Source organism: Nicotiana tabacum, chromosome 11 (genome assembly GCF_000715075.1).
Source record: "Nicotiana tabacum cultivar K326 chromosome 11, ASM71507v2, whole genome shotgun sequence".
Classification (NCBI taxonomy): domain Eukaryota; kingdom Viridiplantae; phylum Streptophyta; class Magnoliopsida; order Solanales; family Solanaceae; genus Nicotiana; species Nicotiana tabacum.
This window is the reverse complement of record NC_134090.1, coordinates 104,273,637-104,287,490: the sequence shown is the minus strand read 5'-3', so window position 1 is coordinate 104,287,490 and position 13,854 is coordinate 104,273,637. Positions and strand designations below refer to the sequence as shown.

At 37.6% G+C, this 13,854-nt stretch overlaps 1 long non-coding RNA gene across 1 annotated transcript; it reads right to left on the bottom strand.

Annotated features, from left to right (window-relative positions):
- Positions 1–774: 774 nt before the first annotated feature.
- LOC142166331 (uncharacterized) lies at positions 775–12,959 on the bottom strand. The gene is made up of 3 exons (XR_012696666.1): positions 12,415–12,959; positions 9,943–10,029; positions 775–2,979 (listed from the first exon to the last, which is right to left on the bottom strand). It is a non-coding gene; the product is annotated as an uncharacterized LOC142166331 (long non-coding RNA).
- Between the last annotated feature and the right edge of the window lie 895 nt (positions 12,960–13,854).

Sequence of the window (13,854 nt, the reverse complement as noted above, 5' to 3'; positions counted from 1 at the left end):
TTTATTCCTTTTAAACCGCTTTTAATAATCCAATTGTTATACAACTAATTATTGATTACACATTTGTGAATCATGTCATGGGAACAGTACCCACGATCCACAACGTATTTATTTTATTAATGAGATTAAATTGTGGGCTGGGTCACATAAAGGTACCCCCGAATTTTGGAAATTAAGCGTCACAACTACGTTACGGGAACCGTCCCGTAGCTATGACAATTTAATTAACGTGCCTAAAGCAACTACGCGCGCATGAGTTATTTTCCTAAATTACTTTGAGATTATTGTGAAGGCTATAGATTTATGGACAAAAGGTTATTGGAAAAATGTAAGACTTAGTCATTGTTGTAATTGAGAAGCTCATCTATGTGTAAAACCCTCTTGGCTTATATGTTTATTGATGTTGGGCCTGGCAGATATTTTGCCCGGATCCAGAATTCTCAAACCTGAAACACTTTTATTTAAGCCAATTGTGATTTTCCTCTATCACTATTAACTTTATGAAACAAATCAACAATATCAACTAAATTCTGTCAATTCAACTAAATTCGACGAACAAGCTATAGTTGTACATAAATCCACAAAGCTATCTAACATGAAATAAGAAAAACAAAATAATAATTAAAAGAAAACAACCAAACGTGCTAAATGGATGGAGATACTATAATCGTCGGTTAGCAAATTCATTGGAAAATGCTATCAAATCAGTGAGGCAACACCTTGATTGGCACTATATATTGTTAAAATATGGACATCTACTGGAAATATAAACACTTTAATATAAAATCACTTCACATCACTAAGAAACAAGGAGCCATAAAGCCTCAAATTTGGAATGTATAACATTCTATGAAATGACGTAACATCTTGTCTAAACAAACAATTAATAGAAAATGGTTAAAGCATGAAAGTAATATTGAAAACAGAAACGGACCTTCTATTGCTGAAATTATGGAGCAGATACAATGAAAATAAAATCTCTAGAATAGAAAATCCTCAAGTAAGCTATAGACCAGAAACTCGGACCGAAATCGGTGTCCCCGAACGGACTCATCTCTACTGGGTTTGGATGGCAGTTTCAAGCTGATTTTTGCATTGTTTTGGGCGTATTTGTGATGGTATAAGGGTAGCTTTTGCGTGACTGAAACAGGGGATGTCTCACAGCTACTTTTGCAGTTGTTTTAGCTGTATTTTTCAGCTTTTGAAACAGTGTTCCATTGCCAGAATTGCTGGCTTCGACGGTGGTCTATGGGTTGGTTTTAACTGGTTTTAAGGCTGAGTTTTTCGTGATTGTTTAGGGTGTTTTGGAGTTTATTTGAAGTATTTTCTGGAGGATGGTGGCTTTTTGATTTCTAAAGGAAGTGAGGGTGGTCGTTCTTATGGGTGTCGCTAGTTCTAAGGTGTTGCGTTGAAGAAGAAGCTCCTTAAGGTGTGTGAGGATTTTTTAGATCAGAAAACGGCTGAGAGCTTGATGGTCAGCCAGGTCCCCGCCAATTTAGGGATTAGGTACTATTATATAGGGGTAGGGATTAGGTTAAGGGTATGGGCCTAAGAATTATGGGCTTGGGAATTATGGGCTAGGCCAAAAATTAGGCCTAAAAATGGGTTGCCCGAGCCCAAGTTTTATTCTTTCCTCGCGAACGAGATTAAAATACGATCTCATTTATTAATTAGTCCTATAAATGACTATTAAAATATTAAGTAAAATAACTGTTAAAATAAGACTGACCGTTAAAACAAAACTATTTTTGGTATTTTTTTAAGATTAAAAATGACTACAAAACATTAATGAAACTATTTGTTTTGTAAATTTTTGTTTTCTTGTAATAAAATAAAGTAAAAGAGTAAACATTAGTTAAAATAATTATATTAGGCCTAAATTAAATATTTACGTGCTAAAATATGAAAAATTTTGGGGAGGGTCAAAAATCACATGTCTACAGTTGCCCCTCTTTGACTGGAAATACGAAGTATTTTCAGACAAAGAACGACTAGACAGGTTTTTTGACCTGACCCTTATTTAAGGAGACCAAAACTAAGAGAAAAGCGGACTGTGACCGAGCCCTAGTATCTGAGTTGCCTACATATCCTTGGCTGTAAAGGAATCAGGCCACATGTAGTTCAGAGGTGAGTGAGATGATGGAGTATACGGAGGTCGAGAGTCGATCGAGGTGCCATTCTATCGAGGTTCCGGTCCACGGTCCTGTTATTACATCAAAATCAAAAAATAAAAAAGACTAACTAATCCTGTCAACTATGAGTTACAAGATTCCTATCTATAAATCTTCTGGAGCTTGATCTTGAGTCTTGAATGGTCCTTCATGCAGACTTTGGATTTGAACCTTGACGCTTGCTAGTTGCAGGTGGTAGTTCATTCTTCTTCTAGGATCAAAACCGGACACACCATGCTTGTGACTTCAGTCATGTCTTGAGTAGTTCACATCTTTCATCAACTTTTGCATGTGGATTCACTTCTTGCCTTTTTTCCTACTTCTTTCTTTTTAATTTTGGATTGCGACTAACTTCCGTTGATCATCTCGGACTGTTGACTCGCATTCTTGCCTCGAGCTTCTTTCGTTACTAACTTGAATTGCATTCTGAAGTGAATTCTCTTATTCTCTAGGTAGGCTTCCGATTGTTGAACACTTGTACTGCTTTTCTTTGAAACTTGAATTGCTTCCCTTTGTTCTCCAAGTGGGCTCCTAATTGCTGAACTCCTTTAAATGTTGTTGCTTTCCCTTTGTTTCTCCAGGTGGGCGCCTGATTTCCAACAATTGCACTGCTTGTCCTTGAAACTTGAACTGTTTTCCCTTTGTTCTCCAGGTGGGATCCTGATTGCTGAACTTGAACTACTTCCTCTTGAGACTGCTTTTCCTTTTAACTATCTTCCCTTGCTCTCTGAGGGGGTGCCTGATTGCTAAACTTGATCCACTTTCCTTTGAACTTGTGCCGTCCTCCCTTTGTTCTCCAGGTGGGTGCCTGATTTCATCAAAACAAACAAAACAAATGAAATATTTTGCCCCAGTTTGCATTAGGAAGATTTGTGAGTTGTTAGCAATATTGTAAACCACTTATACTATTGTTGCAATGATGAGAGTAAACTAATGACTAAACTAGGATGTGCGTCTCCTATGAGTTAAACCACAAACTTTGACTAGCAAATGTGTCTGCTAAAAATAAAACCTGAATGAACCTAACTAGGAAGTGTGTCTCCTACGGGTAAACCTTGTATGAACCAAAATCAAGAAGGGCGTCTCCTAGGGGTGAAATCTCAATTTAGTAAGTGCATCTCCTAAAACAAAATATAACTCAAAAGGCACTGACTAGGAAGTGCGTCTCCCAACGGGTAGAACTTAACTACTTAAACTAGGAAGTGCATCTCCTACGAATGAACTCTCAATTTAGGAAGTGTGTCTCCTATAGGTGTATCCGGAAAGACCCAGACTAGGAAGTGCATCTCCTATAGGTGAAACTTTAATGGCTCAAGCTAGGAAGTGTGTCTCCTAGGGGTGAAATCTCAATTTAGGAAGTGCGTCTCCTAACACAAAATATAACTTGACAGACCCAGACTAAGAAGTGCGTCTCCTAGGGGTGAAATCTCAATTTAGAAAGTGCATCTCCTAAAACAAAGTATAACTTGCCAAGCCCAGACTAAGAAGTGCGTCTCCTAGGGGTGAAACCTCAATTTAGGAAGTGCGTCTCCTAAAACAAAATATAACTTGACAGACCCAGACTAGGAAGTGCGTCTCCTAGGGGTAAAACATCAATGACTCAAACTAGGAAGTGCGTCTCCTATGAATGAACTTAAATTAACCAAACTAAGAGATGCGTCTCCTAGGGGAAGAATATCAACTTAGGAAGTGCGTCTCCTGGAAGTGTATCCTGAATAACCCAGACTAGGAAGTGCGTCTCCTAAGGGTATAACTTTAATGCTTAGAACCAGGAATTGTGTCTCCTATAGGAAAGCTCAATGTAGGAAGTGCGTTTTCTAAAACAAAAATATAACCTGAAAAACCTAGACTAGGAAGTGCATCTCCTATGAATGAATTTAAATGACCAAAGCTAGGAAGTGCGTCTCCTAACAAGTATAATCTGAAAGATCCCTACTAGGAAGCGCGTCTACTGATGGGTAAAATTTCAATGACTCCAACTAGGATGTGCGTCTCCTAGGGGTAAACTTAAATTCTCAAGACGAGGAAGTGCGTCTCCTAGGGGTAAACACTTCAGTGACTAAAACTCATATGATCCAAACTAGGAAGTGCGTCTCCCAAGGGTAAAATCTCAATTTAGGAAGTGCATCTCCTACGACAAAATATAACTTGAAAACCCAGACTAGGAAATGCTTTTCCTAGTGGTGATGTGTGATCTTCTCAGTAGCCTTTATGTGAGCAGAATTAGGGCATTACACCTAAAAATTTCAACCTTCCAAACTTTGATATGAACATAGCTTCCGTCCCTGTTTCAGACAAAGAAAACTTGTGAGTTTAAACATGGTGGTTGGCTTGTGGCCTTGACTTTGCGGCGATTGCTCCTTCACTTGCCATGATAACTTTGATTTCACCTTGAAAGACATTGCTTGCTTATTGACTAACCAATTTCTCTGTCACCCTTATCATAGAAATACCTTTGATCCGTTCACCCAACATCTTCTATCTGTTGCATTGCTCATGAACTGACATTTACCAAACCTTTGTGTTTCACATGAATCCCAAAGCACGTCAATTGCCACCCACTCAGTTTGTATGTTGTTCTTTCTTGACTTAAACCACTGGCCTTGGCCTTGAGGTCTATTGCTCCTTCACTTGTCATGATAACTTTGATTTCCGCTTGGATGACCTTGCTTGTCATTGGTTAACCACTTTCTCTGTCAACCTCATCACAGAGAATACCTTTGATCTGTTCACCTAACATCCTCTATATGTTGCATTGTTCATGAATTGATATATACCAAACCTTTGTATTTCACATGAATCCCAAAGCATGTTGATTGTTAACAACTCAGTGCGCACGTTGTTCTTTCCTGAATTATGCCACTTTGATGTGCTAGCCAAATTCCGTTTTGTACAATTGGAAAGTTGGTAGCAAATTTTGAAGTCATTTCTCACTTGTTCTAACCAAATAGACTCAAGAAGGGAAAGTAAACAAAACAAAAGGAAAGAGTAAGGACAATGGAAAGAGATGATTGCTAACAAGAAAACTAAACACTTATCAGATGTGGATACCAACTCTAATGACCGTGACATACACCTTTGGATTAAATGGCCTAATCTTCCAAGCAAGTCCGATGTTCAACTCTTATTGTACCTCTTCGCCGTGAAACTAGGCTTCAATGCTCCGATTTTTCAATCTGATTCACGATCCTTACTCGACTTGTAGTGCCCAAAGGGTTTTCACCATCAAGCCTCTCTCATTTTGTTCTTTCTCTCAACTTACTGTCGCCTTATGGTGCCTGTGAAGGTTTTCACCGATAAGACTCTCTCATTTTGTTTTCCTTGTGTAGCATGGAGTACTGCCCCTGGTGCGAATCATACCTTTGTTTCGCTTGACTTGGCATTCTCAAGTATTGGTCAGAAGGTCTTTCTTTAGATAGTAATATAGGGTTTTGGGTAGGGTTAGAAAGAAATGATATCAAAAGGTTCAAAACAACTTGAATGGGTTCAAAATTATAACTCTTGGAATCAGATTTCATACAACAATCACAACTTTCTGCCCTAGTTTCTTTGCTTGGGGACTTTTGAATTTTTATTTTGATGGGACCAAACTATGAGGCTGCCTACGTATCCTTAAAAAGAATCAGGTCGAACGTAGTTCATGACATAGGAATTGATTCGTTTTTGTACTTTTCTCTCTCTTTTTCTCTTTTTTCCTTTTATTTTCTTTTCTTTACTCTTTTTCCATTTTTCTCTCTTTTTTTCTCTTCTTTTTTTTTCTCTTTTCTCTCCCTTTTTTCTGTATCATATTTGTAAACTCTGCTTCTGATTCCAAAAGAGGGATATGAAAGAAAATAAATAAGGCTCAAAGGGGTGACGAAGGATAAAGTGTTTAGATAGCAGAATAAAATGCCTTCGTCTTTCCAATCTTCAAAGCATGCCAAATACAAACAACACAATTAACAAACCAAAGAAATCATATATAATATCTTTTGACTGTATCAGAATTGATAACCATATCCACACATTTGACTTCTACATCTGTTAAATACAAAGCACCATTGGACAACATTCTCGTTACCACGAACGACCCCTGCCAATTTGGGGCAAACTTGCCTTTAGCTTCAACCTGATGCGGCAGGATGCGTTTCAATGGTGTTTTTTTATGTTCTATCTTCCCCAGTTTCACATAATTCAGGCTTGAAGTGATCTTAAAATTCCTTTACTTATTTTCCTCAAATGTCCCTATCATCTTCAAAATTATTTCATTGCTTTATGATTAAACTAACTTTAAGACCAGGCTTGGAATTATGCGTGTATGTCATGTCACTAGATCCAGCCATAAAGGAACTATAAAAAGAAAAGAGAACTAAACAAAAAATGACTAAAAATAACAGAAAACAGAAAACTACATTAGACAGATGGTGAAAGAGTTTGAACAACAAACCAAGTAAAATAAACTAGGGTTACAACCCTAGAACAAACCTAGACAATACTAAATGAGTTATTACGAAAAAACAAACTAGGCAAAATAAAAGGATAGAAGGGTTTGAATCACAAGACAATATCCGGATTACAACCCTGAAAATAGCCCGGACAACAGAAATGACAACAAAATAAACCACCAAGACTCCTCTCCAGCTAGCCAAGAGATGGAGCGTCTTTCCAATTACCAACCACGGTATCTTAGCCACTGGGTTCCACATCAACATTGCCAAAACCATTAACAACTTCAATATCATTAACTTCAGCCAGCAAGTTCCCAAGAGGATTCGCATGCTCCCTGTCATTGTTACTGATCACAATTACCCTTTCTTGAATCATTCTTTCTATTTCCCTTTTCAAAGAACGACAATCTTCAATGCTATGCTCTTGGACATTAGAGTGGTACATGCATCGTACAGTAGGATCAAAGCCTTTTGTATATGGGTCTGGAGTATAGCCGAGGAGCGGCTCCATCAGGCCAGAATGCTTTAACTTTTCAAACAAGCTTGTGTAGGACTCCCCAATTGGCGTGAAACTATTTCTTTGTCTTTGTTCTCTTCCCTGCCCCTATTTCCTAGGGTTGTTGGGTGCTCGAAAATGTTGTGAAGGCAAGAATACATTATGCGGTGATGGTGCTCGCCATAGGGAGCGACCTGGTGGTTGGACAGATGACCGAACATTATTCGAATGATAATACTGAGGTGGATTATGTGGAGGTCGGGGATAGGTTTGGGGTTGGAGTTGAGGCTGGGTATATTGGTGAGGCGGGCCCTTTGGTCCATGTCGTGACTCTGAAACAACCATGGCAATATCATCGTATTCCTTCTGACTCAGCAAGCTTCCTGTGTCGTTCTGAATTGCTTGTGTTGTTGTTTTTAAAGCAGAATAGCTCATGATCTTGCTCGACTTCAACCTATCTTCTACCATTTCTCCCATTTTTACCACATCATTAAAAGTCCTACCCACAACCGTGATCAAATGCCCAAAGTAAGTTGGCTCTTGAGCTTAGAGAAAGTAATCGACCATCTCTTTTTCTTCCATCGGGGGATTGACTCTGGCAGTTTGCTCTCTCCATCTGAGCCCATATTCCCTAAAGCTTTCTTTAGTCTTCTTTTCTATCTTGGTGAGGGACAAGCGATCCGGGACAATTTTTATATTGTACTGAAAGTGCCTGGCAAAGGCCTGAGCCATATCATCCCACATGTACCACCTGCTAGCATCTTGGCGGGTGTACCGCTCCAGAGCTGCCCCACTCAGACTTTGACTGAAATACGTCATCAATAATTTGTCTTTCCCACTGGCTCCTCTCATCTTACTACAGTAGCCTCTCAAATGGGCCACGGGATCTCCATGTCCATCATATAAATCAAACTTTGGCATCTTAATCCCATCAGGCAGTTGGATGTCAGGAAACAAGCACAAGTCATTGTAAGCCACGCTCATCTGGCACCCTATCCCTTGCATGTTTCTTAAAGACTGCTCTAAGATTTTCACCTTCCTGGATATCTCATCTTACTCCACTGTCTTAGCAGGCTTTTCAGTTTCACCGAGAGGCTCAAAATTAGGAATGTGAGGATATGGATCCGAGACTTTGAAAGGTGGTTCTGAGCACAGTGTTGGGCATCGGGGACTTTGAACACAGTCTCGTTAGAGGATCGAGGAAAAATAGCTGGTGGAGGAGCTGCAAGAGCATGAGTGGCCAAAGAAGCGGGATATGAGGTGGCTTTGGCAAGTAGAGTGTGAAAAGGTCATAGGGAGATATCAGCAGTAGTGGGAATCTGGATTTGTAATAGTGGTGGGATAGTTGCAGGGTTTTCAGTGTAGTTAGTAGGGAATGAAGGTGGAGGATGCCCCTTGATCCAAGACCGATACATATCTGCTATCTGTTGTTTCACCCTTTGGACCTCCTCTTTTAATTCAGACTCCGACTCCACAAACTCCCTTGATGGGTCAACAACTCTTGTGCCCAAGTTTTTGCTAGTCATGGCTACCTTGCCCTTTGACCTTGTGTTGTATGGACGAGTTACCTTAAGAACCACAAACCAACCACTCTTCTGCTACAATCAGGAGAACAAAGAGGAACAAAATGAAGTCATCATATTAGCGTTAGGGCATTTAACAGCTAAAAATATCACATTTCGTGCAATGCACCTAGCAACAATTAACGGTTCAATAATGACTTCGAGGGTCACAAGGTCACTTGGCATCATCCCAATTTGTCCATTTGAATATTCTCTTTTCTTTTCTTTTCTCGCACTTCTTAGCTCGCTTATTTTCCTTTTTTTTTCTTTCTGATTATCGCTCTTTCTTCCCTCTACATCCCATGATTTCATCTCCTTTTATTGTTTTTTTTTTGTTTTTTTTGTTGTGTTTTTTCATCATTTTGTTTTCTTTTAATAAATAAAAAATAATTCGATCGAACCCTATGTAGGTTTCCTACGTATCATGACGCTGCATAAATCAGATCTTTGCGTAGTTCGGGAAGATCGAGAATTGACTAAATGCACTAACGTTCTCTTTTTTTTAATTACCTTAATGACTATTCTGATGAGAAAAGAGAAATAAAAGAAGCAAACTTTTTTTTGTTAAATTTTCTAGACTTAATGTTCTATATCCTATTCTAAACTCAAGCTTAAGCGAGCAATATTTTTTTTTTTTTTTTGAAACAGATACTCTATGAGAAATTATTAACGAAAAACTCCTAGGAGAAAAAAATAAGATAAAAAAATGTTTTTTTTTAATTTCAAATTTTGATTACCTAAAGGAGAATTACTAATGATAAACCAAAGATAAAATATATTTTTTTCCTTCAATGTACAATATCCTAAAGTTCTAGTGAAAATAGAAAGAATATTTTTTTTTTATTAATTTTCGGAAGAGGAACCTCAAAGGGAGATCTTTTTAGCTTCTGGACTTAATATCTTAAAGAAAACATGTAAAGAAATATCAAAAGAGAAAAATCCCATTTTTGTTTTTGAGTTTTTAGTCCTAGTATCCTAAGGGAAATATAAAAGCAATTTTTTTTTCAATTTTTTTTTTTGAGTTCTAAATGTTAATTTCCTAAGGGAAAAAATACCTCAAAATTTCTTCTTTTTTTTTAATTTCTAGGAGTAGTATTTCTAAAAAAAATCTAATGGAAATATAAAAATGCAAAATATCTTCTTCTTTTTTTATTTACAACACACTTTTTCAAATACTAAAAATAAAATAAAAAGTACAATAACAAAAGACTCGACATTACTGTACAAAACTAGAAAGTAAAAGACGACATAAAAAGAAAAACAGACCCAAAACATAAAAAAAATACCTCCTTAAGCAACTCCTTAATAAGCTGTCCTAACTGAATGGTCCCGGAGTATATGTCATGCTCAGACTCCAGTAAGTAAACTCACACCTGTATGAGAAAATTAAGACCAAATAAAGTTAAAGACCTAGAACACTATGTGAGACAATAACACTTCCTGTTGGACAACATGCACGACATGATTGAGGCTATTTTTGCAAAATGACTTATGCGGCCTAAAGATGGCTAGAAGTGCAAAACTGGCTAAGACCCCGTAAAGCCAAGAACCTAAGATTTACTAGGAAGACCGGACCCTATGTTGGATGCCTACGTATCACGCCCCGAAGGACGAGAGTCAGGTATGCGTATTTCGGGCAGATTGGATACGGGCGAGAATTAAAAAACAACAACTAATTTAGAAAAAAATATATATATGTTTCTTTTTTGTATTTTTTTTAAAAAAAATGATGAAACATGTAAAATCTTTTTGGATTTTCTTTTTCCTTTTTTTTGATTTTTTGATTTTCGGAAAATGATGAAAAAGTGAAAAATCCTTTTCTTTTTTTTTTGAATTTTTCATGTTTTTTTTCTTAACAAATATGTGATAGAAAACATAATTGGGTCCTACTTGCTTTATTTTCACACTTCACTCTCTCTCTTTCTTTTTTCTTTTTTTTTCATTTGCCCTCAACTATCATCGGTCCGCCAAATTACCCTTTTACCCTTGAAGAAATGCAACATGTAGCACATAGGATGCATCAAAATGGTATTTTATTTTGGGGTACACTTGTCCTAGACGGACCCAACCCCTGTGTTGAGTCCCCAAAGTCAAATGCATATGATGCAAACAAGCGTTCCTACTAGGGATCCGGTATGAGGCTGAGTTATTCTAAGTTCAAAACCTGGGTATGATGTTCTAGACTTGTGTATCCAAGCGGACAACTCGAGCCCGGGGGTCTACGTACCGAGAACCAAAAGACCATCCGGCTTTGTAACTTGTCCGAGCCTCTTCCTAATTTAAGGTATGACACTAACAGAAGAGGAGTCACGCCAGCGTGCACATCCCCGAAGACGAGAAGAGAAGGGCTTCGTAGCAGTTTATATACATCTCAAATAGTATCAAAGCGGTAAAAATCAGCATTTAGCACATTAGGGCCAAACATGTAAATAAAACCAGATAATAAACAAAGTCAATTATAACAATTATTCTATACTCGAATTCTGAGCCCTGAACCAGAGATTCTGGGTTCTTTTCCCCAGCAGAGTCGCCAGAGCTGTCACACCTCCTTTTTACTACACCCGAAAGGGGTATAAGGGAGTTTTTTCCAATTTAAGTGACAATCGAGACGGGATTTTTTTTTATTTAAAATTCAGAGTCGCCACTTGGGATAATTTATGGTGTCCCAAGTCACCGGTTCAAATCCCGAATCGAGGAAAGATTGACTAGTTTTCAGGTCGCGAACAAAGAAATCCGGGTAAGGAATTCTGTTAACCCGGGAGAAGGTGTTAGGTATTCCTGGATTCCATGGTTCTAGCACGGTCACTCAAACCTATGTGCATTTTATTCCTTTTAAACTGCTTTTAATAATCCAATTGTTATACAACTACTTATTGATTACACGTTTGTGAATCATGTCACGGGAACCGTACCCACGATCCACAACATTTTTATTTTATTAATAAGATTAAATTGTGGGTCGGGACACATAAAGGTATCCCCCGAATTTTGGAAATTAAGCGTCACAACTACGTCATGGGAACCGTACCCGTAGCTATAACAATTTAATTAACGCGCCTAAAGCAACTATGCACGCATGAGTTATTTTCCTAAATTACTTTGAGATTATTGTGAAGGCTATAGATTTATGGATAAAAGGTTATTGGAAAAATGTAAGACTTAGTCATTGTTATAATTGAGAAGCTCATCTATGTCTAAAGCCCTCTTGGCTTATATGTTTATTGATGTTGGGCCTAGCAGACATTTTGCCCGGATCCAGAATTCTCAAACCTGAAACACTTTTATTTAAGCCAATTGTGGTTTTCCTCTATCACTATTAACTTTATGAAACAAATCAACAATATCAACTAAATTCTGTTAATTCAACTAAATCCGACGAACAAGCTATAGTTGTACATAAATCCACAAAGCTATCTAACATGAAACAAGAAAAACAAAATAATAATTAAAAGAAAACAACTAAACGTGCTAAATGTATGGAGATACTATAATCGTCGGTTAGCAAATTCATTGGAAAATGCTATCAAATCAGTGAGGCAACACCTTGATTGGCACTATATATTGTTAAAATATGGACATCTACTGGAAATATAAACACTTTAATATAAAATCACTTCACATCACTAAGAAACAAGGAGCCATAAAGCCTCAAATTTGGAATGTATAACATTCTATGAAATGACGTAACATCTTGTCTAAACAAACAATTAACAGAAAATGGTTAAAGCATGAAAGTAATATCGAAAGCAGAAACGGACCTTTTATTGCTGAAATTATGGAGCAGATACAATAAAAATAAAATCTCTATAATAGCAAATCCTCAAGCGAACTATAGACCAGAAACCCGGACCAGAATCGGCGTCCCCGAACGGACTCATCTCTACTGGGTTTGGATGGCAGTTTCAAGCTGATTTTCGCACTGTTTTGGGGCATATTTGCGACGGTATAAGGCTAGCTTTTGCGTGATTGAAACAGGGGATGTCTCACAGATGCTTTTGCAGTTGTTTTAGCTGTATTTTTTAGCTTTCGAAATAGTTTTCCATGGCCGGAATTGCTGGCTTCGACGGTGGTCTATGGGTTGGTTTTAACTAGTTTTAAGGCTGAGTTTTTCGTGATTGTTTAGGGTGTTTTGGAGTTGATTTGAAGTATTTTATGGAGGATGGTGGCTTGCTGATTTCTAAAGGAAGTGAGGGTGGTCGTTCTTATGGGTGTCGCTGGTTCTAAGGTGTTGCGTTGAAGAAGAAGCTCCTTAAGGTGTGTGAGGATTTTTTAGATCAGAAAACAGCTGAGAGCTTGATGGTCAGCCAGGTCCCCGTCAATTTAGGGATTAGGTACTTTTATATTGGGGTAGAGATTAGGTTAGGGGTATGGGCCTAGGAATTATGGGCTAGGTCCAAAATTAGGCCTAAAAATGGGTTGCTCGAGCCCAAGTTTTATTCTTTCCCCGCGAACGAGATTAAAATACGATCTCATTTATTAATTATTCCTATAAATGATTTTTAAAATATTATGTAAAATAACTGTTAAAATAAGACTAACCGTTAAAACAAAACTATTTTTGGTATTTTTTTAATATTAAAAATGACTACAAAACATTAATGAAACTATTTTTTTTGTAATTTTTGTTTTCTTGTAATAAAATAAAGTAAAAGAGTAAAAATTAGTTGAAATAATTATATTAGGTCTAAATTAAATATTTACGTGCTAAAATATGAAAAATCTTGGGAGGTTCAAAAATCACATGTATACAGTCATCACAGGTATTATTTCTGTCTGCTGTAGGGATGCTTCGGTATTATTTGATCCAAGGTCTACCTATTCATATGTGTCATCTCTTTTTGCTCATTTCTTGGGTACTCCTATTTATGTGTCCACTCCTGTGAGCGATTTGGTTGTTGTAGATAGGATCTATCGGTTATGTGTGATCACATTTTGTGGTTATGAGACTAGAGTGTATCTTTTATTGCTTGATATGACCGACTTTGAGGTCATCCTGGGCATGGACTGGCTATCCTCATATTATGCCATCCTTGATTTCCATGCCAAGACTGTTACCTTAGTGATGGTAGAGTTTCCTAGATTAGAGTGGAAGGGTTTGTCTGTCAGTACATCTAGTGGGGTTATCTCTTTTCTGAAGGCTCAACATATGGTCGAGAAGGGGTGTTTGGCTTATCTAGCTTATGTTCAGGATACCACCG